This window comes from Pinus tabuliformis, chromosome 3_1 (assembly GCF_031772625.1).
Source record: "Pinus tabuliformis cultivar Carrire ecotype Pingquan chromosome 3_1, CPIR1, whole genome shotgun sequence".
NCBI lineage: Eukaryota > Viridiplantae > Streptophyta > Pinopsida > Pinales > Pinaceae > Pinus > Pinus tabuliformis.
This window is the reverse complement of record NC_142301.1, coordinates 423,572,504-423,596,179: the sequence shown is the minus strand read 5'-3', so window position 1 is coordinate 423,596,179 and position 23,676 is coordinate 423,572,504.

Here is a 23,676-nt window from a genome sequence, read left to right as displayed (position 1 = left end):
ATAGTTCATGATGGATCGATTTTTGAGATATTTCTCGTTAAGGATCTGGCTTACAGGATGGTTGGGCTCCACGCATAATTGCCATAGCAATTTGCATCCCAGGGCCACGTTTGCTAACCCAGGATCGCGCACCTGAAGGCCTCCTTCCACCATCGGCCTTTTAACTGTGTCCCATTTGATTAGATGGAGTCGGTTGCTGTTCCCTCGCCCACCGTTCCACAGAAAATTGCGGATGTACCTTGAGATTTGATGGGAGATGTGTTTGGGTGCCATCATCAGAGCCGCTTGAAATGTTGGCAGTGCTGAGAGGACGGATTTAATTAATATGAGTTTGCCTCCTGTGGATAACCAGAAGCCTCCCCACGCTATTATCCTCTTCTTGTATTTTTCTATTACTTCGTCCCACAGGTGGTTCCTGTTTGAGCCCAACATTATAGGAAGTCCCAGGTATTTGATTCTTTCCCATTCTGCATACCCTTTGTATCCCAAGTCTTCTGCGATTTTCCCTATTGAGTGCTGGTCTATGTTCCAGCCATAGACTGCACTTTTCTTTTCACTTACTAGAGCGCCCGTGATGCTGCAAAACTTCTGTAATATGGTTTTGAAAGCTGTTGCTATTCTTAAGGAGGCCCCCCCCAGCAGGAGTGAGTCATCAGCGAATAATGCATGGTTCATTGGTTCTATGCCTTTCTCTATTCTGATCCCTGGTATACTGCCTTTTTGTTTTTCCATAGTTAACTTTCTACTTAAAGAGTCAGCCATCAGAATGTAGAGGAAGGGTGAGAGGGGATAGCCCTGTCTCAGGCCCCTTGTGGCTGGGAAGAAGTTTGCAGGTCTGCCATTTATCATTGGTGCTATCCATATCTTCTCCAGGCAGGCTTTAATTAAATCAATGAAATTCTGGTTGAAGCCAAAAGCTGATAGAACCCTGTATAAAAAGGATCTATTTACTCTATCAAAAACATTGCACATGTCTAGTTTGATTAACATACCTTGTTCTCTACGCATCTGACTTGAATGCAGAGCTTCCTGCACTTGGATGACATTGTCCAGGATGTGTCATCCTTTCACAAAACCTCCTTGTGCTGGAGTAATTAATTTTTGGAGTAATGGTTTAATTCTATTTGCCATCAACTTGGCCAGTATCTTGTAGGATGAATTGCATAATGAGATAGGTCTGTATCTATCAAATGTGCCTGGATTGGCTTCCTTTGGGATTAGAGCGAGGAAAGTTGAGTTTATGCCGCCTCCGACTTTTGCCTTCCTCATGAAACCCTGAACCATTCTCATAAGATCAGTTTTGATTATCTCCCAGCAGATTCTGTAAAAGTGGATTGAAAATCCATCGGGCCCAGGGGCTTTATCTGGCTCCATGGACCAGACTATATTTGATATTTCTTCTTCTGAGGCTGGCCTTAAAAGAGTTTCATTGTCATCTGAGCTTACTAGCTGGGGAATATTTGTGAGGAATTCTTCTATGTCCTCCTCGCTCCCATCTTTTCCAGCGCTGAGAAGATTTTGGAAATGATTTACTGCTGCCTCCTTGATCTGTTCAAATCCTCTACATACCTGTCCACTGGAAGTAGTAATTTTTGCAATGTGGTTTCGCGAGATCCGTGCCCTGTATTGTCTATGGAAATATGCTATGTTCCTGTCCCCTGCTTTGAGCCACAGGCTGCGGGATTTTAATCTCCAGAATTCCTCCTCATTTCTAAAGGAGTTGTATGCTTTCCTTTGGGCATATTTTTCTTTGTCTAGATCTGTGGCTGAGATGGCTTTCTCTTCCAGCCCCAATTAAAGTTCTTCCAATTGTTTTGTTGCTTCTTACCTCTGGTTGGTGGGGTAGTTGGCATATTTCTTTATCCATTCTTTGAGTGCCTTTTTGGTGTTCTTAATTTTTTGCTCCCACACATAGCTTGGGGAGCCTAAGATTTCTTTTTCCCAAGCTGTTTGTACAGTTTCAAGAAACCCCTCTCTTTTGACCCAGAGGGGGCTAAATGTGAATAGAAGAGGACCGAGGTCTTCCTCCTCCTTTATGCATAGAAGAATTGGCTTGTGGTCCAATGTTAATTTTGGCAGGATCTTAGAGAAGACTATTCTATTGTCCATCATAATTGCGCTGCTGGCGAGGAATCTATCTAGCCTTGCTGAAATGTGTTGTTCCCCTGTTCTATTATTTGTCCAAGTGTATGCTCCTTTCACCGGCTTAAAGTCGACCAAGTCCCATGACTGGATGAGATTTTCCACAGTGAGGAGGAAGGGATCTCTTGTAGAGGATCCTCCTCATTTTTCTTTTGGATCTAGGATTATATTCAGATCTCCTCCTATGATTATATTCAGGGGGTTGCATTGCTCTATGTAATCTGATAGAGTTTTCCAGCACTCTTTTTTCTCCGCATAATGCACCGGGACATACATATCAAACAAATCTAGTTTAACTTTGCCTACTGTGTGCCATAGTTCTGTATATATCCAATGTTGAGTCTCATGTATTCTGCCAAGGGTGAATAGGTTCTTTGACCAGAATGTGCCTATTCCTCCAGCCGATCCTCTTGCACCGATTAACAATGTAAACTTTGAAACGGGAACTATAAACTCAAAATGGGAACTCTGGCCAAAAAACCCCAAAAAAACATCAAAAACAGTGCTAAAAACGAAAAGTGTGTATACTGGAACGATGTTTTTTTTTTAGGTGTCAATTTTGAACGTGTTTTAAAAATAGCAGTGACTACGAAATTTACTATGAAATTTTCGTGCAAAATATAGCTTCAAAACGAAAGTGTTGATACTGGAATAATGATTTTTTTTTTTAGGGTCAATTTTCAAACTTTTTAAAAAATGCTAATAAAACCAATTTTTTATGTCTCAAACAAAGTTAAATTTTAAGGAAAAAACACATTAATGTTTCTGGTAGAATATCATTTTTCTTTCCTAAGTATAAATTTAACATGTTTTCAACCACAACATGCTAGATACAAAAGAAATTGAAATTTTTTCAACTATAAAACTAAAAAAACATGACATTATGAACAAATTATATCACTGAATGAATTCAAAAGTCTTTATTTGTATACTCAATAAAACAGACATTATATCTCTAATTTGATATTGCATTGTAGATATTTAAACAATAAAATTTATCATACTTAAGACATAATCCAACAACATAAAAATGCTTCATAACTTCTCATTTAACAAAATATGGAAAACATTAATTTTATTTGAAGATACGATGCATACATCAGTTATATAAACTGTCTTAAACAATTATTCAAACTCAATCACCCAATAACCGTGGGTAGGTCGTCGTCGTGCCCCCTTCCCCCAACCCATTACCGATCTTTCCCATTCAACCATGCCCTCTTCCCCCTTCTGCCCTACCCATGTGCCAGCCCTTGCTACCCCCAACTCACCCACCCATGCACCGTTTCCCCAACTCTTCCTTCCCTACCCCACAACTCTCCTCCCCATAAGCCCACCCCCTAACTCCCATTCCCCTCCAATCTCAACTCCTCCCCCCCTTCCTTAACGCCCGCCCCATGGGCCTCGGGCCCTACTATTGTGGGGAAAAGTATCCGATGCGGACGACACTAACCCTTCTAAAGGTGACAGTCTTTAGCAACAACTGAATGATAAAATTTTCATGTTCCACTTTATGAAAGTACAGAGAGAATAGTAAGAAGGTCAACCAACCTGGTGTCTCGCGCTTAGTCGATCCTTGTCCTTCTCTCTTTGTATCCTGCTCCCAGCTCTTTGCTCTCCTAGCCGATCCAGCTACATACAGATCCTGCACAAAACAAGAGAGCGAACTACAAGATACATGTACTCATAACTGAAGCATGGATTAGGGTGCATCAAATATACATGTAAACACAAAGCATCTATGTAAAACAAGTATATAGGAGAACATGCAAACTTTATTGATAGAAAGTAACAGGGTTCCAGAGGAAGTTACAACCAATGATGTTGGATCCAATCCAGCAGCACTTCCTCGGCAGCAAGAACTCTCCTCTTCACCTCTAGTAAAACAATCACCCAATAATCCTGGCGGTATACCAACAACACCTCCTTGCTTATACAAAATTCCAGGCTCCTTAGACCTCATAGAAGAGCTCTATATATAGGAGGGAAGAGGAAAGGATGAGTCAGCTGGAGGCTGGCATATAGCTGACTAGTGTCCTCTCCATCTTCAGTTAATCTTCAGTTCGTGTGTCCACTTGGAGATCCTTGCTTACACATGGTGATCAAGTACCTCTTACTCATCACAGGGCGAATCTCATGAACCAAGTGTCATTTTGGAAGCTTCCTGGGCAATTGACACCTTGCAGGATGACTGTGCCACTTGGCCAATCTCGCCCAGCGCAGGTAGCCTTCATTGTTTTTGACTTCCAGCGCAGGTACAGAGTGGGACAGTTGCAATACAGCGCAGATGCTCAGTTAAGCAGCTGACATGATCCAAAATAAGCCTGTTTTGAAGTGTTTTCAGGTGGAGAACTGATTGGAAGTGCTGTTGTTTGATGACCTTGTTCTTTTAGGGGTAAGAACAACATATTTAGGGACTGAGGATCCCTGTAATTATTGACATTCCATGCTCCTTAACGCGAGGCACAAAAATGTCTATAACAGTTGCCCCCTAAAGTATGAGGCCGTTTATCGGGTGAAATGCTTTATCTAGAGGATCCGAAGTTCGTTCCAGTGCTGAGGAGAGTGCCCTGTAATACAATACAATACAATACATTATTTTTCATTCATCATTATTCTCATGATCTAGCTGAGGCGGGCATTCCCATGCTCAGCTTTTTATAAATACATTTTGGTACATATGACAGACGATCGTCTGAAGATAGACTGATAATTTTCTGCTGAAATTATCATCCTTTGAGTAGGATGATCATCTGTGCAATGATGTACATGGAAAATGCTTTTATATTTCCTGAATATATATCGCAGCCCGGATGGATGAAACTAGATCCGGGGTATTCAAACTCGTTCGATCTTCACTCTAAGTACAAGTCGATCCATGTGAGAATTGAGCTGAAGTCGAACATGGAAAGACATCGCTTGATTACCAGTCAATAATGAAAACCGTTAACAAGCGCGAGAGGAATCACCAATAATGACGATGACCCTCAAGGTACTGCAGTACAATTCACGTGGCGCGAATAAAGGACTTTGCGTCGAACGCCACGCAAAATCTTCTGGTCGAAGGTCATTGATGTATACCTGTCGCCGGAAGTGAGAAACTTGCCATTGAGGCATGCAAGCTTCAAAGTACTGATGGGGGTTGTTCCTAGATCAACTTCTTGGATAATGAGTTGAAGTCGACAAGAAGCGATCCGTCAAAGGAGGGCCTTAATGAATCCCACATCAATGACACGGAACGGAGCTAATGACTTTAGTGGAGGTGAAAACAAACTGTGACATATGATTCAGGGTGGCGATCATGAATGGATGAAGGATAATGTATGGCAGTGGATGGGACACGGTTGACACTTTCAGAATGACCCCTCTTGAACATATAACGACACTGATGCGATGGATCGGTAGCATTACCCCAAACGTGGATGGTGTGGCGAGGACCATGGTGATGAGACCGGTGAATGAAACAACCCAACCCGATGTGATACGGAGGAAAAGTGTCATGTTCAAGAGTGACTTGCTACCATTAAACTTTGAATGTTCTCCCAATTTTTCCCCAGTCATTTCTGACCAGTACCTCTTTATTTTTGTCAAGCTTGAGGAGGATAACATATGCTTGTTCTATAACCTGCCCTTCGGGCAAGCCCATCGCTATGATTTAACGAGCCTAGCGATAGGGAAACTCGTTCTCGTCTAAAGACAAGTTTGTCGCTTTTTAATCATTTTAACGAGTCTAACGACAAGGAAAACTCGGTCCTTTTCATTTTTAGAGAGTCTGAAAAGGTACAGAAAGTCAACTCCATAATTCCTTTTTCGTCATCTAATCCCTTAAGTCCGAAAAAGTATAAAACAATACAGAAGGGATGGCTATTCGGTATTTTTACGAGCCGAACAAGACAAGCGCTCGATCTTTTTGTGCAATAATCCCTCAGGTCCAAAAAGATTAAAATCTAGAGGAGGGATAGCTTTCGGTCGTTTAACGAGCTAGAAGGCCAAAAACTCGGCAAACTTTTCATATTTCACGAGTCAGTGAAAAGAGCTCAAAGAAGACTCGTCTTTTGAGGAACGAGTGATAAACAGGGATAGCAACTGATTCCAGGTACAAATTGGAATTTTCCAATCACGGTAGTGTCATAAGGATGGCTAGGTGAAATCACTCTTTGCAGTTGTTCCTCAAAATAGGTAAACACACATATGGGGGTGAACGATCGGCTAAATGAAATGGAGGTGATGGATGAAAACACGACCAAGGCTTTTAAGGCTTATAAATTTGCGATCGCAATGGTTATTTACCGAGATGGGTTCATTTTTTAATGAGCTTGAACTTTGGCGGAAAAACTCTGCTCACACTTTTCTATTTTTTAACGAGCATAAATTCCGTGATAAAACTGCTCGATTCATGGTCAAATTTGATTTTTTACTTTTACTAGCTTTTCTCTTTTCAAATGTAGTACTCCACATTCAATTGCTGCAACAAACTTTGTTAGAAATGGACAATATTTGCATGAAAAGGAGATTATAACCCTAATTTTAACTTTAAACTGTGTAAAAAGTCATAAAAAGGTGTTTTTACCTCTCATTTACCATTTCATTTGCATTTTGCTTGTTGGAGCTCTGGAGGTGCCTCTTCTTCCTTGATTTTCACCAGCTGATTCCGGGAGATTCTGTGGACGATTTTCGGCGCCGTCTGGACCAGGTAGGAGCTAAAGCTTAGCCCTTTACTTTCATGGTTTCCTTTTTCAGTTTCATGCACATTTTTCAGGGTTTCTGGACCCCAGGGGTTTCATTAGAGCGCCCTGGCATCAGCGCAGGTTTCCCTTTCGAAACTTGCGTTGTATTTCAGGTGGTCTTAAAGCAGACTGCCTCTCAGCGCAAGGGGAAGCTTCTCTGCCTGCGTTGGGCCTAGAAAGACTGATCCTGCATGTGTTTTTTGATGATTTTTTCGCCAGTTTTTCATCAAAATTAGGAACTTACTCCTTCTCTTGTTTGCTTGCAGGGAAATTTGAACAAAATGTCCCTTACATGGCGAGAACGAGAACATGAAGCAGAGGACATGGTTGCACTCCATGACCCGGTTACGGTGAGCGTGCTTCGGAACTGTGGCCTACTGAAGTTCTTCCGTATCTCTAGCATGAGAGCACAGATTTCTTTACTACAGTATATGCTTGATGCTTGGGATCCTGTTAACCAAGTGTTCCAGATTAGGGGGAAGACCATCCCCTTGACCATAGAGGACATGTACTTCTTGACTGGGCTGTCAAGGCGGGGTGCCCCCATTTCTTTGTCAGGTATGTCTCGAGGGACTACTTCCACCAGAGACTATATCCGTCAGTATTGCCGGGAAGGTTCACAGCCGAGCAAAGACGGCAAGATCAATATCCGTGACATTACTGATAGGTCTCTCAGGTCCATTCTGTTTACTATTGGCAGGATGGCCGGTAGCGCAGCTTTGCATGTTGCCAACAGATCTTATATGCAGCACGCCTTGGAGTGTCTCCAACCGAAAGTGTTTAACTGGTGTGATGCAGTACTTATTCAGATGAAAAGTCAATTGACCAAGGTAAAGGACGGGGGGCTGAAGAACTTTGGATTTGGTTCTATTCTGACTGCCTTTGTCTTGGAGAAAATCCCATTGATGCAACCTCAGTACATCTTGCTTGATGTGCCTTCTCCGATCGAGCCACGCATGCAGAGGTGGGTTGACCATATGTCCCGGCATGCTGGTCAACCTCATATTACATTCACTGAGTCCTTCTTTAGGTGGTTCGAGCATCAGGAGATGGCATTTTCTGAGTATCCATATGTGGGTATGGACTACCGAGGTGATCCAGACTTGGTGCTTCCGGATGGCGAGCAATGGGGCGCTATTGGTAAAATCTCTGACCATATCACTGTTTATTGTTTTCATTCATGATGTTTACTGTTCAAAACTGATCAAACTCTTGGGTGCATGCAGATGTTGGTCCTGTTCGTCCAGTAGCTCATCCACGATCGCCAGTTGCTGCCCCAGCAGCAGAGCCTGCTAGGAGAGTTATTATTCGCGACCTTGGTGATACTGAGATACTTGCAGCTGTGCAGGAGCAGGTTGAGAGCCTTACTCGTGGTCTTCCGGATGTACAGATTGACGAGTTACCTTTACAGTTGCAGCAGCACACCATCGGCGTGCCTAGACGATGGACTCGTCTCTTGCGCATGATCGCACAGACCGTGACGTACTTTCATGAGCACCACTAGGCTAGGGTGCCCCCTAGCATCTTTTTGAGTTCTAGGTCAGATGACCAATTTTGTTTTGATTACAGCACATTATGTACAAACTATAAACAGCTTTATATATTTTGATTTTCGGAGTTTATTTCAGTTTATTTGTGATCCACTTACATAGCACCGATGCATCTCTTTTTATATATGTTGTAAATGTCTATCTAATACATAGTTTGCCAATGAATCTGTTAATGTGTTCAAGTTTCTGGAAATATGCTGGTATTGAATTGAATCAAACTCTCTTTCCAAAATCTTAACTCTTAGAAACATACGATAAATAGCTGGATTGCGGACTGAATATATACCAGTGAGTTGTAGTATCACAAGTTGTGAGTCTAGCCTAACAATTAGTCGGCGTATACCATGAGCGATGGTATCAGAGAGGAGTTCGATCAACGCACTATACTCAGCGATATTGTTTGTTGACCGTCCAATACACACACCTCTGAAACTCACTAACTCGCCGTTTGGATCAAAAATTGCCCAGGCAGCGGAGGACAAATTCCGCGTACTACGACTCACTCCGTCGGCATATCCCACATATGTATCAGGATAATTTGACATCTGCAACAAACGAGAAGGGTGGATTACTACCGAAACAAACATTTTAGCGAAAACAAAATACAACAAAAGCACTCAGGTTACTATTTAGGCATAGTAACGCTTGAGGTACAACCCGTTACGGGGTTGCGCCAGTGGTATTCCGTCATAATCCATTAACTCGTAGGCTCCTTTTGCTAACACCCTTTTAACAATATAGGGACCCATCCATAAGGACTGAAATTTTCCTGCTCCTAATTTATCGGATTCTTGGTCGTAAAGCAAAACCAAGTCACCTTCAGAGAAGTTGCGCGGTTTGACATTCTTGTCAAACTGTGCTTTGACTCGTTTCTTATGAGCCTCGTTCGCCAAAGCGGCATCACGACGGTTTTCATCCAACTGGATCAATTCCAGGAAACGAGCCTCTTCTTCTGAGGTTCCGGGGAGGAGGTCAATTGCGAGTTTAAGAGACGAAATTTCGCACTGGATCGGTAAGACTGCCTCCAGGCCATACACCAATTGGAATGGTGTGAACCCAGTGGCGTTCTTTACCGAGGTTCGGTAAGCCCATAATGCTGAGTACAGGATTAGATGCCATCTTCTCTTGTGAACCCCTATCATCCTTTGCAACATTCGCTTCAGGACCTTGTTGATTGCCTCAACTTGTCCGTTGGCTTGTGGATAATATGGGGTAGAGCTGTCGTGAGATAGCCCTAGTTTGGCAGCTAATTCAATCATCATGTGATTGCGAAAATGCGATCCATGATCTATCACTATAGCTTGCGGAACGCCGAACCTGGCGACTACATGATTGAAAAAGAAAAGGGCAGCTGTTTCACCAGTGTTATCCAATGTAGGCATCGCCTCGGCCCATTTGGTAAAATAGTCAACAGCGACTATAATATACCCATGCCCCCGGTCGAGGTGGGGTTACATTGCATGAAATCGATGCCCCACTTGGCGAAGGGCCCAACAGCAACTATTGGCTGTAAGGGTGCGGGCGGTCTTCTGGTTTTGCTATCAAAGATCTGACATGCATGGCAACTTCTGACAGCTATTATGCAATCTTTAAACATAGTTGGCCAGAAGTATCCTGCTCGTAAGATTCTTCGTGCTGTTGCATATCCAGATTGATGTCCCCCGCACGCGCCTGAGTGACAATCATTCAGGGCTTTTTCGGCCTCCTCATGGGTAAGGCACCTCCTCAGAACCGTATCGACGCCCCGACGGTAAAGTGTATCACCGACGATCATGTAGTCTTTTGATTGGTATCGTATACGTTTCCGTTCCAAGTTTGAGGTATTAGGCCTAAATTTTTGGGTTTGGAGATAAACAATGATATCTCCATACCACTCATCGCTTACTGATATCAGAAACAAATTTTCATCCACGATTGACTCTTCTGATGTTTCATCGTTGGACGACGATGGGAGATCGCACAATAATTCCGCGAAAACTAGAGCTTTCTTCGATTTGGATTTTACAAAATCTAAATCAAACTCTTGAAGGATGGCTATCCATTTTGAATATTTGCCCCCAAGCAACTGTCGCGACAGTATATATGTCATGGGATTGCAATCTGACAAAACGGTAGTTTTCCTAAAGAGGACATAATGTCAAAACCTTTGAATCGCTTGAACAGCAGCAAGCGCTAGTTTTTCAACATAGGAATATTTACTTTCTGTATCATTTAAGTTTTTACTTAAATAATATATAGGATGTTCAATTCCATCGACTTCTTGCACCAAGACCATTGCAATGGTCGTATCTTCTGCAGCTAGATACAGGTTAAAATCTCTTTGATAGTCCGGGGCGTACATTAATGATGCTCTTACTAGACAATCTTTCAGAGCGTCAAAGGAAGCTTGCGCAACCTGGTCCCAGACAAAAGGTACATCCTTTTTCAAAAGATGAGTGTAACCTTTGGCAAGTTCTGCGTAATTTGGAATGAACCTCCTCAGAAAGTTTGCTTTCCCTTGGAGTTTCTGAATCTGAAGTAAATTTGAAGGTGGAGGCAAATTAATGTTTGCCTGAACCTTACAGGGGTCGAGACGAATCCCATCCTTAGAGACAACAAAGCCAAGTAAACGACCAGAACCAACGCAAAACACACACTTGTGCGGATTGAGTCTTATCTTATAATGTCGGCAACGCAGAAATATTGCTCTCAAATGCCGCGGATGATCAGTCCGTTTTCGCGAATGAGCCGAAAGATCGTCGAGATAAGGTTGAACAATGTTCTTGATGTCATGAAAGGCATAATTCATTGCCCTCTGAAACGTCGCCCCTGCGTTCTTTAAACCAAAGGGTAATTTTCGATAAGCGAATGTGCCCCACGGACAGATGAATGCAGTCTTCGACTGGTCCTGTGGGCGGATATTTATTTGATTATACCCGGAAAATCCATCCATAAAGGAAAAAATTTCACATCCGGCGCATTCATCAATTATCTGGTCGATGAAGGGTGTAGGGTAGTTGTCCTTTGGACAAGCTTTGTTTACATCCCTATAGTCGACGCACACTCTTATCGTCCCTTGTTTTTTCATAACAGGGACAATATTCGATACCCAATCGGTTAGAGGAACCGGGTAGATGAATCCAGCATGGAGGAGTTTTTCAACTTCCGCCTTAATGGCAGCGGATTTCTTCGGATGTACCTGCCGAAGCCGTTGTCTTACTGGTTTGACATCAGGATACATTTTAATTTCATGTTCAACTATGCTCGAGTCAATGCCTGGCATTTCATCATATGACCATGCAAAGACATCTCTAAATTCGCGAAAGAGAGCACTATATATTTCCAGTTCTGAAGGGGAACAACTTTTGCCGACATGAATATTCTCAACAACATCAGATTGTGTCGAGATGTTTATGGCTACGGTCTCTTCAATATTGGATAGGTTTCTCTCTGAATCCACCGTATTTACAGTATTTGTTAGGAATTCAAACACTGAAGGGTGGTATAGGTCGTGATGAGTTTCTTCTTCACACTCTGGAAGAAGGGAACGATGGTGGTGATCATTCCATGGTGCCCCCTCAATCATCATTGATTGTAAGATTCCTTCGTCAGTCCCATGAACTTTTGACCATGGATCTAATGGGGTACCATATTCTTCGGACCTATCTACCCAAACGCTTGACGAGCGTTCATTTGGGCTTGCCTCCCATGCCTGAAACATTGATTGCTACAATATTTCAATAGGGCTAGGTGGCAATACCACTTGATGATCCATGACGACTTTGTCCTCTGCGACCTTTGACGAAGATACCATGTTGCATGTTGCTACAAACGGGATATTCCCTTCATGGAAAGGAGGTGGCAACGCAAAAGTCCCCATCATTGTGGGATCTTTTAGCAAGCCTACTCCTATATCTTTTATCGAATGGTCGCTCCCATGGATCAGGGGAATGCTTCCAGTAACTTGTGAACCATTAGGGAGGAAACTCTGTTGGTCGACGATCGTAATCCCTCCTTCAAACGGGAATGCGATCTTCCTAAAATATGTCGACACTACAGCTGCCATGGCATATATCCATGGTCTTCCCAGTAGGATGTTATAGTCAAGATTGCCATCAATGACTTCAACATCAATCTCTACTGTTTTTCCTCCTAGTTCAACCTTAAAGTTATTTAGGATACCGTACGGAGTGTACGACCTACCGTCAAATGCTTTTAATGTCGTCGAAGATCGCGACAAGGTTGGAGATCCAAGAGTTTTCCAGCAACTCATCGACATGATACATGTCGATGCACCCTCATCAATAATCGTTCTATGAACAGTTTTGTTGAGTGCTTTCACTTGAATAAGGAAAGCTAATTGTGCTGGTAACTGAGGATCATATCATTTGTGATCAAAGGATACAAGATTGGAATCTTTAGGATCCACTCCACCAATTGCTGATAACAATGCCTGCCTTTGGGATGGGCAATTTTGTAGTACCTCAAGAGTCGACATAGCAGATGGCGATTGGGCCAAATCCTCCACTACATTATAGTGTTGCGCCGCTTTGGCGCGAGGGTTGAATGTCGACTTGTGGACTACTCCCTTAGGCGGCTTTATTGTTAATTCATGCGTGAGGGGGGTTACAGCTTCTGCCGAAGTTGTTGTCGAACTACTGGTTTGATCTTTCCCTTTGTCGTTCGACACCGGCGGATTCCCATAATCTTTATTCCTAGTCGATATCAAAGCATCACTTTGCTTAGAAAACGACAGCATAAGCACTTGAGACGGGGAAGCATTTCCACTATCAACCATATTCTGACCTGGGGCAGGAAACGGATCAGTCAACACAGCTGAAGTTTGGGAACTTTTTAGGAACCTCTTTAACTCAGTTTTGAACGAACAGTTCTTTGTTGAATGATTTTCATCACATATTTGACATGGAGGAAATTGTTTCTTTTGCCCAGGAGGGTTTGAAGAAGTTTTTTGAGGGGATGATCCGCCTTGTTTCTTCTTCTTCCCTTTGTTTTGTTTCTTCTTGCTTCCTGGTTGATTGGAGTTTTTGTCTTTATCCGTAGATACAGCGTTTACCTCCGAAGCAAGAATCTCCTGATTTGCTTTTTGATTCGAAGTCTTACGGGCCTTCTTATTCGAATCCCTTGTAGACTTAGCGTTTGCAGTTCCAATCACGCCATCACCGGCATGAGAGTCACTGTTCGATCCGGGAGGAGGAGGGATTGAAAATTCCGGTCTGGGGGCATCAGGTATCTTATCATAGAGCGTGCCCGACTGAGTATATACTAAGTCCAAATATTGAGCACGAGCAATAACCTGCTCCTCTGTTACGACGCCTCCCTTGGCCACATCTTCTGTAATTGCCGGCAGAAGCGACTTTATAAACCACTCAGCTAATAGCTGATCTGGAACATAGGTCTTTACCATTCTGCGACGACGACGCCACTCATGTATATGATCAGATATATGTGTGGCCGTTGTCTGCTTGAAATTGGTCAAGATCTCTGTTCCAGTTTCGTACCTTATAGGTAACTGAAAGTGTGTTAAGAAAGTCGTGGCTAGGGAACTAAAATTGTCGAAAGAGGCTCTAGGTAATTCAATATACCATTTGGCCGCCGGACCAGTCAATGTCCTCTGGAAAAGGCGAAGCCTTATCGAATCATCATTCAAGGTATTCGACGAACACCACAGATGGAATGTCATCACATGATTCGACGGGTCTTCGCCCAGATTTCCATTGAATTTAGGAATGTCTGAAGGAAGTTTGTGAGGAATCGCTGGCCACCAATGGGCATAGGCGATTGGATCGTTCGTCAAACGATGTAAATCTGGTAATTCTAAAGTTGCCACAAATGGCAACTGCTGATTCAGGTTTGGCGAGGCGTACCGAGGATACGATGGAATCGCCTGAGCAGTAGGCCTTTTCACACCAGCATAATGCAACTGATGTTGATATGACTGATATGGTTGGTGGGCTTGGCCACTGTAAAGTGGTTGATTTAACCCGTTCTGAATATAGGGTTGCCCACTATTCGCAAAGATCTGTTGCTCAGATCCTTGGTACACCTGTTGAAACTGAGGTTGTTGGTATTGCACCATCCATGGTTGTGAAGCCATGTTTTGCTGTGCGACACTAACTGACGGACCAAGATGCGGGGGTATAGTCCCCGTTTGTATCTGTGTCGTCCCGGCAATTGGCGATTGTGGTTGTGTTGCAGGGTCAATAGGCTGTTGCATTACAACTTGGGGTTGACATACAACAGGCATCGATTGAACTTGCGACACGGTTACAATTGCTGGCGTCGTCGGGATACTAGACATAGGTACACATTGTTGCATGGAATATACAACTCTTGGTTGTTGGGGTAACATAGGTACCCAACCACTCGTCGTTACTTCAGTCAAACCTGAATGTGGTTGAAAACTGCCGTATGGGTATCCCCCCGAAAGGGGAAGTGAAAGGGCATATTGCCCCCCATACGGTAACAATCCGGAGCTCAAGGGTATAGATGGCCTTTGAGGACTGGATGGTCCAAAATGATTCCCAAAGGGATCAATTTGTCTAGTTTCAACATAAGAATTACCGGGTATTATACCGGAAGAACAAACTGGAACAGACCAAGTTGTCATAATAGTCCCTGGGTGGACTCCTTCTAGCTGATGAGAGCTAGTCGGGACGGCTGGTATGCCGGCAAACATCGTTGGAATGGCAGCAGGAGCTTCTGCTGTCGCTGTGTCGTTTGGCACAGTCCTAGATGTCGACGGTTGTTCAGACATTTTAAGTCTATCCAATAAACTTCCTAACGATTCTTCAGGAACTTCCAGTGGCGATAGACAAATTTCTGATGCAGAAGGAAAAAGAGTGGTACCTACTCCAAAATGAATTGGAGTATTTGCTTGCTGGTCCTCTACGATTTCCTCTATTGCAATCAGACAAGGAGGAAGAGGCAGACCGTCAGGTCCGTAAAAGATTTCTGGTGCCGAAGAAGGGGTTGCTTCGACAGCGACAGTTGTTTGAACAACAAGACTCTGTGGACCGGTTTCAGATGGAACTGGTTCAGTTATGCAAGTACTTGTTTTCAGACTAGGATCAGTACAATTGTCCTTCTGTTGCTGTTGAACTTCTTCAATAGAGGCAGGGATTCCAGAAATATTGGGAGTGACCAGAATCTCGGATGTTGTTGGAACTTCCGTTCTAACTTTAAAAGGAGATTTTGACCTGGTCAAGCGAGTTCGCTTCGTCCGTACTACTCTCGGTTCCGGAGACAAAGGTGGTTGACTCGCAAGTCTCCCTGAACGACGGGGTTTTAATTGACTTTCCTCCACGGTTGCGGATTACTTGATCAACTAAAATACAAAAAAGGGGATTATGTTTCCGTATTGAATGAATTTTATTAGACGCTTTTAGACACAACTTTGCTTTTTCATGTTTTAAGAGTCGAGAAAAAGCTAAAGATGACTCTAGTCGCCTTCGATGTATTAACGAGCCCGAAGTGACAAATGCTCGGTTGGACCTTTTCAATTATAGAGTTTGAAAAGAGCCAAAAGAAACTGCTCTGGAGATCTAGGCAGAGGGTGTGCCAAACCTTTCGCGAAACCACAGAATACGTTTTACGGTACGGGTGGTCGATCTTCGTGAATGCTGTGTTCACTGCATCGCGATCAGTAGGGCGGTTGACACGGCTTCCTAAGGATAAAGGATAATTGCCTATAGGGGTCTCCCAATATACGCGACGGTACGCGGGAGCTCAAATCCGTATTAGTGCTATCGTCCCTCAGGAGGAATCACCCACCTTCGTAGAGATCGACAGTCACTACGTTTAACGACGCCGGAACACGTCTCTACCTAGACCTCTATTGTGAGCGTTATGTTACAATGCGTTGTTAGATTCATTCAATATATTTTAAGTTGATCTTGTTTATCAGTTTGTCTTTCAGGATCACCACGAGATGTATTGGTACAAATTCCTAAATGCAGCTAAAATGATAAGCAAGCTTTCACAATCTTTTTAGCTTTGAAAATCCTAGCTACTGAAGGGAGAGAAAAACAATATCTTTCCACACAGAGCACAAAGCACAAACTAATGCACTTTCTCCTAGATCAGACACCCAAACTTATCAAAAATGCAAATGCAAGATGCATGTATTTCTTTTCTTTTCCTTTAATGTTGATGCTAACAAAAGGAAAACTGTTGTATGACTTTCGAATTCAATTTGAAGTGTAAACAAACAAGTATTGTCTAAATGAAAAGACGCTTTACAGGTACTTGTTTTACACTAAAAATGTATGAATTCAAACCATAAAGCAAAAAACAAACCAACTCAAACAGCCACGAACAGTAATAACACTAACTCATAAGATCGCAAAGATACTTTTACAGCTCAGGGTCTAAGAGGCCACAGCTACTAGGTTCGCTTTTCACAATGGGAAATTGTAACTGAAACAAGAAATACTGAAAGAACGTTTACAATTTCATCACACAACTGAGGCGGAATAAAGTCAAGGAGAAGTGGTTTACAGCAAGTACAATAACCAGCAAGCAATCAGCCAAAAACAAGTGCAAACAGGGCCAAGACACAAAGGAAGAGCTGAGCTAGACTAAGGCTAATTGGACCAGCGCAGGCACTGGTCTGCCAATCTCACTCTCAGCGCAGTTCCCGAAGGGAGCACCTGCGCTGTAATGCAGGCTGCCTGTGGACAGCCTGCACTGACTTACGAGAGTTACGTCTGCTAAGAATTCCGGGTCATAAAAAGCTCAAAAATGCACTGTATTTGCTGAAATAAAAAGCTATAGGTCAAGTACAGGCTAAGGGATGATCAAGAGGATAAAGATCTATCACAAAGAGTAAAGATTCATCTGTAGATTAGCTCTTTAAATCTTGAATTTGCTCAGCAAAGGAGCAAGAGTAGCAGTCCCTCTACTTCGCTTTTGATATAGTCAAAAGCTTTTCGATTTGGTACTCTTTTCTTCAAGAAATGAATAGCAAAATACTACAAACAACAACAAGATACTAGGCTCCCCAGTGGAGTCGCCAGTTTGTTGTGGGGAAAAGTATCCGATGCGGATGACACTAACCCTTCTAAAGGTGACAGTCTTTAGCAACAACTGAATGATAAAATTTTCATGTTCCACTTTATGAAAGTACAGAGAGAATAGTAAGAAGGTCAACCAACCTGGTGTCTCGCGCTTAGTCGATCCTTGTCCTTCTCTCTTTGTATCCTGCTCCCAGCTCTTTGCTCTCCTAGCCGATCCAGCTACATACAGATCCTGCACAAAACAAGAGAGCGAACTACAAGATACATGTACTCATAACTGAAGCATGGATTAGGGTGCATCAAATATACATGTAAACACAAAGCATCTATGTAAAACAAGTATATAGGAGAACATGCAAACTTTATTGATAGAAAGTAACAGGGTTCCAAAGGAAGTTACAACCAATGATGTTGGATCCAATCCAGCAGCACTTCCTCGGCAGCAAGAACTCTCCTCTTCACCTCTAGTAAAACAATCACCCAATAATCCTGGCGGTATACCAACAGCACCTCCTTGCTTATACAAAATTCTAGCCTCCTTAGACCTCATAGAAGAGCTCTATATATAGGAGGGAAGAGGAAAGGATGAGTCAGCTGGAGGCTGGCATATAGCTGACTAGTGTCCTCTCCATCTTCAGTTAATCTTCAGTTCGTGTGTCCACTTGGAGATCCTTGCTTACACATGGTGATCAAGTACCTCTTACTCATCACAGGGCGAATCTCAGGAACCAAGTGTCATTTTGGAAGCTTCCTGGGCAATTGACACCTTGCAGGATGACTGTGCCACTTGGCCAATCTCGCCCAGCGCAGGTAGCCTTCATTGTTTTTGACTTCCAGCGCAGGTACAGAGTGGGACAGTTGCAATACAGCGCAGATGCTCAGTTAAGCAGCTGACATGATCCAAAATAAGCCTGTTTTGAAGTGTTTTCAGGTGGAGAACTGATTGGAAGTGCTGTTGTTTGATGACCTTGTTCTTTTAGGGGTAAGAACAACATATTTAGGGACTGAGGATCCCTGTAATTATTGACATTCCATGCTCCTTGACGCGATGCACAAAAATGTCTATAACACCTACCCCCCTCCACCCTACCCTTACCCCTACCCCCTACCTTCCCCCACCCTCCACCCTTACCTTACCCCCCACCCCCCGCCACCCCCCTACCCTTACCCTACCTCCCCCCCAACCCCTACCCCCCACTACCCCCCTGCCCCCCCCTCCCCCCTGCCCCCCTCCCACCCCCTACCCTTACCCCCCCAACCCCCCCCACCCCCCCTGCCCCCTACCCTTACCCCCCCTACAATTGCTACCATTGCCAATTATACCAAATTAAGGTTTTAACTTTGTACATAAATTACCTACAAGTGAATTATGAAAAAAAAAAAGCAATAGCGAGAATAGAAAATATATGTAGGGATTTTTCTCGTGGAGCTCAAGAATGGGAAAGCCATATCAGTTTCTCATTTATTTCCTTTTAATGTTACAACTATATACATACCGAAGGATTCATAAACTCCCAATCCATTAAACCCGGATTTGAAAATAACCGTAGTTCCCTTGATTGGATCTACAAAATAACATGGGTAAAACCACCATGCCCAAAACCATATGAAAAAAACTATGCATAAAACCATGAGTGAGCTTGCCCCCGTCCTTAGGTCCACATAGCAAAATTGCGTCACTGAATCTGGTGCATTGTAACAATGCTTGGGGCTAGTCGTGCAAGAATATAACACATCCAACAAGTATCGAGTTAATATAAAGCTTAATTTGTGCTAACTTTCAAAGCTATACTTGATATGAAAGCATAATAATTGAAAGGGATGTCTTGTCTAATGTTAGTAAATTAATACTTAAAAAGGGGGTTTTGTGTAAGATAGATTTAAGCAAGTATATGTGTATGAATTATAACTTTCATGTTAAAAATAAGAATTGTTTTAAAGTTAAATGAATGTAATCTTATGTGAAGAAAAATCTAAACAAACATGTGTAATAACTGAATTATTTAAATAAATAATGGAAAGAAATTACAAACAAGAGAAACTCGCCTAGTTTGTTAAATCCTCAAAAAGATAAATAAATTTTGAATTGGGGAAATTAGGAAAGTTAAAAACTTGGAAAATTAGTAGATAACAATGATTTAAGTAAAATAAATTGTGAAATTTACTAAAAGAAAAAATGGTATAAAACAACATTTAAGACTAATTTTAGGAACATGTGACCCTTGGGTGAAAAGAAATCACTAATTAAAATAAAATAATAAGAATGTACATGAAAACCAAATTTGAGATAGTACCTCTTAGTAATCAAATTGTGAAATTAAATAATATTTTTTTTCATTTAAAAACAAATATCATACTAAATACTCACCTAAAAGACTCTATAAAATGAACACATTCTTATGGATAATGTAACTTTTGAGCTCCCTAATCTTAGATTGGTTCACAATTAAGCTCTATTTGTTCTTATGAGAGTTTGCGATATTGTAATCTTGTGATCCTCAAGTTGTGATCTTGGGTACTTTTTAGATGGTGGGGTGTATAGGAACTAATTAATCTTGGGAGATTAGAGTTGTGGTCCAATTCTGATTTGAAATTAGTAAGATGAGAAACTAAATGGCTCGGGGAGGGGGAAAGGGAAGATGATTACCTTAGAATTAGTAGAATGCCCAACTAAGTGGGTCATCAACTTAGGTCAATTTCACAAAGATTTGTATTTGGGAAGACGACTACCTTAGAATTAGTAGAATGCCCAACTAAGTGGGTCATCAACTTAGGTCAATTTCACAAAGATTTATGAAATACAAGGAAAATATCATCAATGGATACTTAGTAACAATCAAGTGACTGACGAGCTATATTCAAGTGAACAATATTACTTGGCATTGACATCATCACGTCAACGATGCCATAAAATTATCCAAATTATATTTGTTTAAGTTTTTCTACATCTAGTGAGAGTAATTGTTATATTGAAGCAGGAATATTCATGTGTGAGACATGTAAATTTGAATATTGTGCTTTATTAATATTTATAAAAATATTGAACAAGTTCATGCTATTGTGGCATTGTTAAAGCTGTTGTGTTGATCTAAACCAATTTTAGGTGTGAATTTATGCTACTTTGAGACAATTTTCTTTGTTATTTAATTATTAGAATGTGCAATACATTCTAATCACAACTGTAACATTGTATTATCTCTACAGTTTTCTTTGTTTCTGTACTTTAGGAAGTGCCACAAATTTCTTTCCCTTCGAGCTCTCGCATTGTAGATAATAATATTTAGGGTTTGATCAACTTCAATTCTATGATTTCTTAGTCAATTCATAATATCTTAATACTAAAATTTTGGTTCATTATTCAACCAACTTGTGTTGGCAACACATCATCAAATGAGGCGACACTATTTCATATTACCGAACAGAATAATAGGTAAATTTGAAATTATATATATAGTGCAGTCAACCTTATTGTTATCAAACTTTAATTTACATCTCCTCTCGTCATTGCCAGAATAAAACCGAATTTGTGAGCAGCTGAATATAATGTATAACCTTAATATGAACTTCGACTTGAATTAGCAGCTTGAGTGTTGATGTAGTGACATCCCCTAAAGGAACAACTCAACTTGTTAATAGAGAAACATCCAGCACATTTTAATGATGAAAGAATTAATCCTTTCACTGATAAAATTTATGTTCATCGGCAACTAGAAGCAATGCGTTTGGCGTATCGTGCACAAGTGAATTACAGGATTGGTATTTTTTTTCAGAGAAAAAAGCAGAATAGTTTATATTGAGAATATACAATGATCAAGAGTACATTGAAGGCTCGAAGCCTCAGCCAGAATAGCAGGACGTGTTTGAACAAAAACATATATAGTGTTCATGGAGACATAGAAGCATAAAGCCGCAGCCAAATAGGCGTAAACATATCGATCAAAACCAAAAGAGCATGCGGATGAAGGATGCGCCCCAAAAAGATCGGAAAGTGCTGTTCAGAAATAGCCAGAAGAGTTGAAATAGTATCAAATATACAGATGTGCTGTTGCCATAAGAAATGTATGACAGTTAATGGAATGGCATGAGGAGCCATTTTAGAGCAGAGTGGGTAATTACAGGATTGGTATACCTCCTATAATTATGAGTTTCCATGAAACAATGAAATTACGACTCTCTAATCCAGTAAGTAGGTGGAATGAATATGGTATACAGTGCAGTATTGATTGCGAAGATAGTCATCCACGACATGGTACTCACTGTGCTCTAGTGTTTCAATATCAGGAAGGAAATTTCCTTCATTAGCATAATTAAACAAATCTCTGCACGTGGTTGAATAAAAATGATAATAGCATGAAGATATCAGTAATAGTTTAGAGGAAATCTCCTTTCTTTATATCCAGTCTCAGCCCCAATTCATAATTAATACTGTCACCACTACAACCGTAATAAGTTTCTCACTGTTAGCCTTGCGGGTCGATTCCGGGAATCGACCCGCAAGGCTAACAGTGAGAAACTTATTACGGTTGTAGTGGTGACAGTATTAATTATGAATTGGGGTTGAGACTGGATATAAAGAAAGGAGATCTCCTTTAGAATAATATGCACCAGTGAAGTCTTGACGACAAACACCTTAAGATACTATTCACCATGTTGAAATGCACCATGTTGTCTTTGTACAGGACATACGATAAGATAGACCCACTGAAACTGAGATTAGGGTTTCAAACTTCTTCTTCTTCTTTTTTTTTTTTTTTTCCGAAGGTGGCAAAACCTATCAAACTCAGGTGTCAAACCAACAGTGAGGACAGCCATCTCTGGCTGCTATCCGCGAATGTTGCTTTGACTCATCACTATTATCAAGGAAAACCACGCCACCTGTAATAACCCGCTGGTGGTCCGTAAGGGAGCAGGCTTTCACTCCTGCCAGATGCCTCTGGGTCTTGGGCCGTTAACCTGTTTCCTTACGTCCGAGGAAGACGAGCTCTTAGCCAAGCAGAAGCAGTTTTACGGCATACTCCAGGCCGGATTAGGGTTTCAAACTTATAAGCTCATTTTAAGTCTTTAATAAATTATAAAATAAATTTTGTTACCAGAAATTCAAAAAATAGCTTTACGAAATTCTCGTGAAAGATGATAATTATTTATTTAAAATACTAAAGTAAATTATGTCCGAAATAAAAGATGTTGAAGCTTCTGTAAAAATAGATGAACAAAATTCTGTTGGGCGTTGAAATTTCACAAAATTACGTTGTAAATAATTAAAAAGAAAATGGAACAACATTGAATCAATTTTTTATTTTTAATGTATACCCAAAAAAGATGATATAAAATACTTTGTATGAGTCAGCAAGGGCGCCGGACCTAACTTTCTCCGCAGGTACAAACAATAACCGGGTTTGTCCCACATCCGCAGGTACTTATTCTTGACTTTCCAATGTGTTTAAGTTTCGTTTCTACTTTGGTGTAGTTTCATTACATGTTTTTGTAGTGTAGTTTTATTTAAATCAGTTTTTCATTTTTGTATTTTGCTGAGAGATTTCTTTCCATTATGAATATTTTTTAATTTTAATTTTAATTTTATTTAAATTAGGGTATGATCTCTGTATTTAGGGGTGATTTCTTTTTCGGTTTAATTGAATACCGGATAATTTTAATTTTATGAGAATGCTATATGCTTTTGTAATTTAGTTTTATTTAAATTAGTCATTTTTGTCTCTCAATCTAATTCACTATCGATTAATTTTAATTTCATGCAAATATTATAGTTTGGTATGAATATTTTTGACACTTGTTTCACTCAAAATCAATTTTTTATTCGGTTTTTATGTTATTATTATGGTAAAGTTCAAATGTGCTTTAGTTTTAAAATTGGATACTACTGCATTTTTTTGTTATATTTAATTTTTTATTAGTAGTATTTAGTTTAATTTATTTTTTAAAATGATTTTAAAATTTAGATAATTCATATGTTATTTACTAATGTATTATGGTATATTTGTTTAATTTAAATAATATAATATATAATGAAAAATGTTTGAATTTATATAATATAAAGTGATAATATCTTTATATCTAAATTTCGGCTATAAAATAAAATTGAAATGTAAATGTTTTTTTTAAATTGATTTTGAATATATATATCGTGTTAGAGTAGGCTAAGTTAAAGTAGAGTGGGTTAGGATATGCTAATGTGGAATAGGCTACACAACGATAGAGTAGACTAATTTAATTGTTGATGGAATA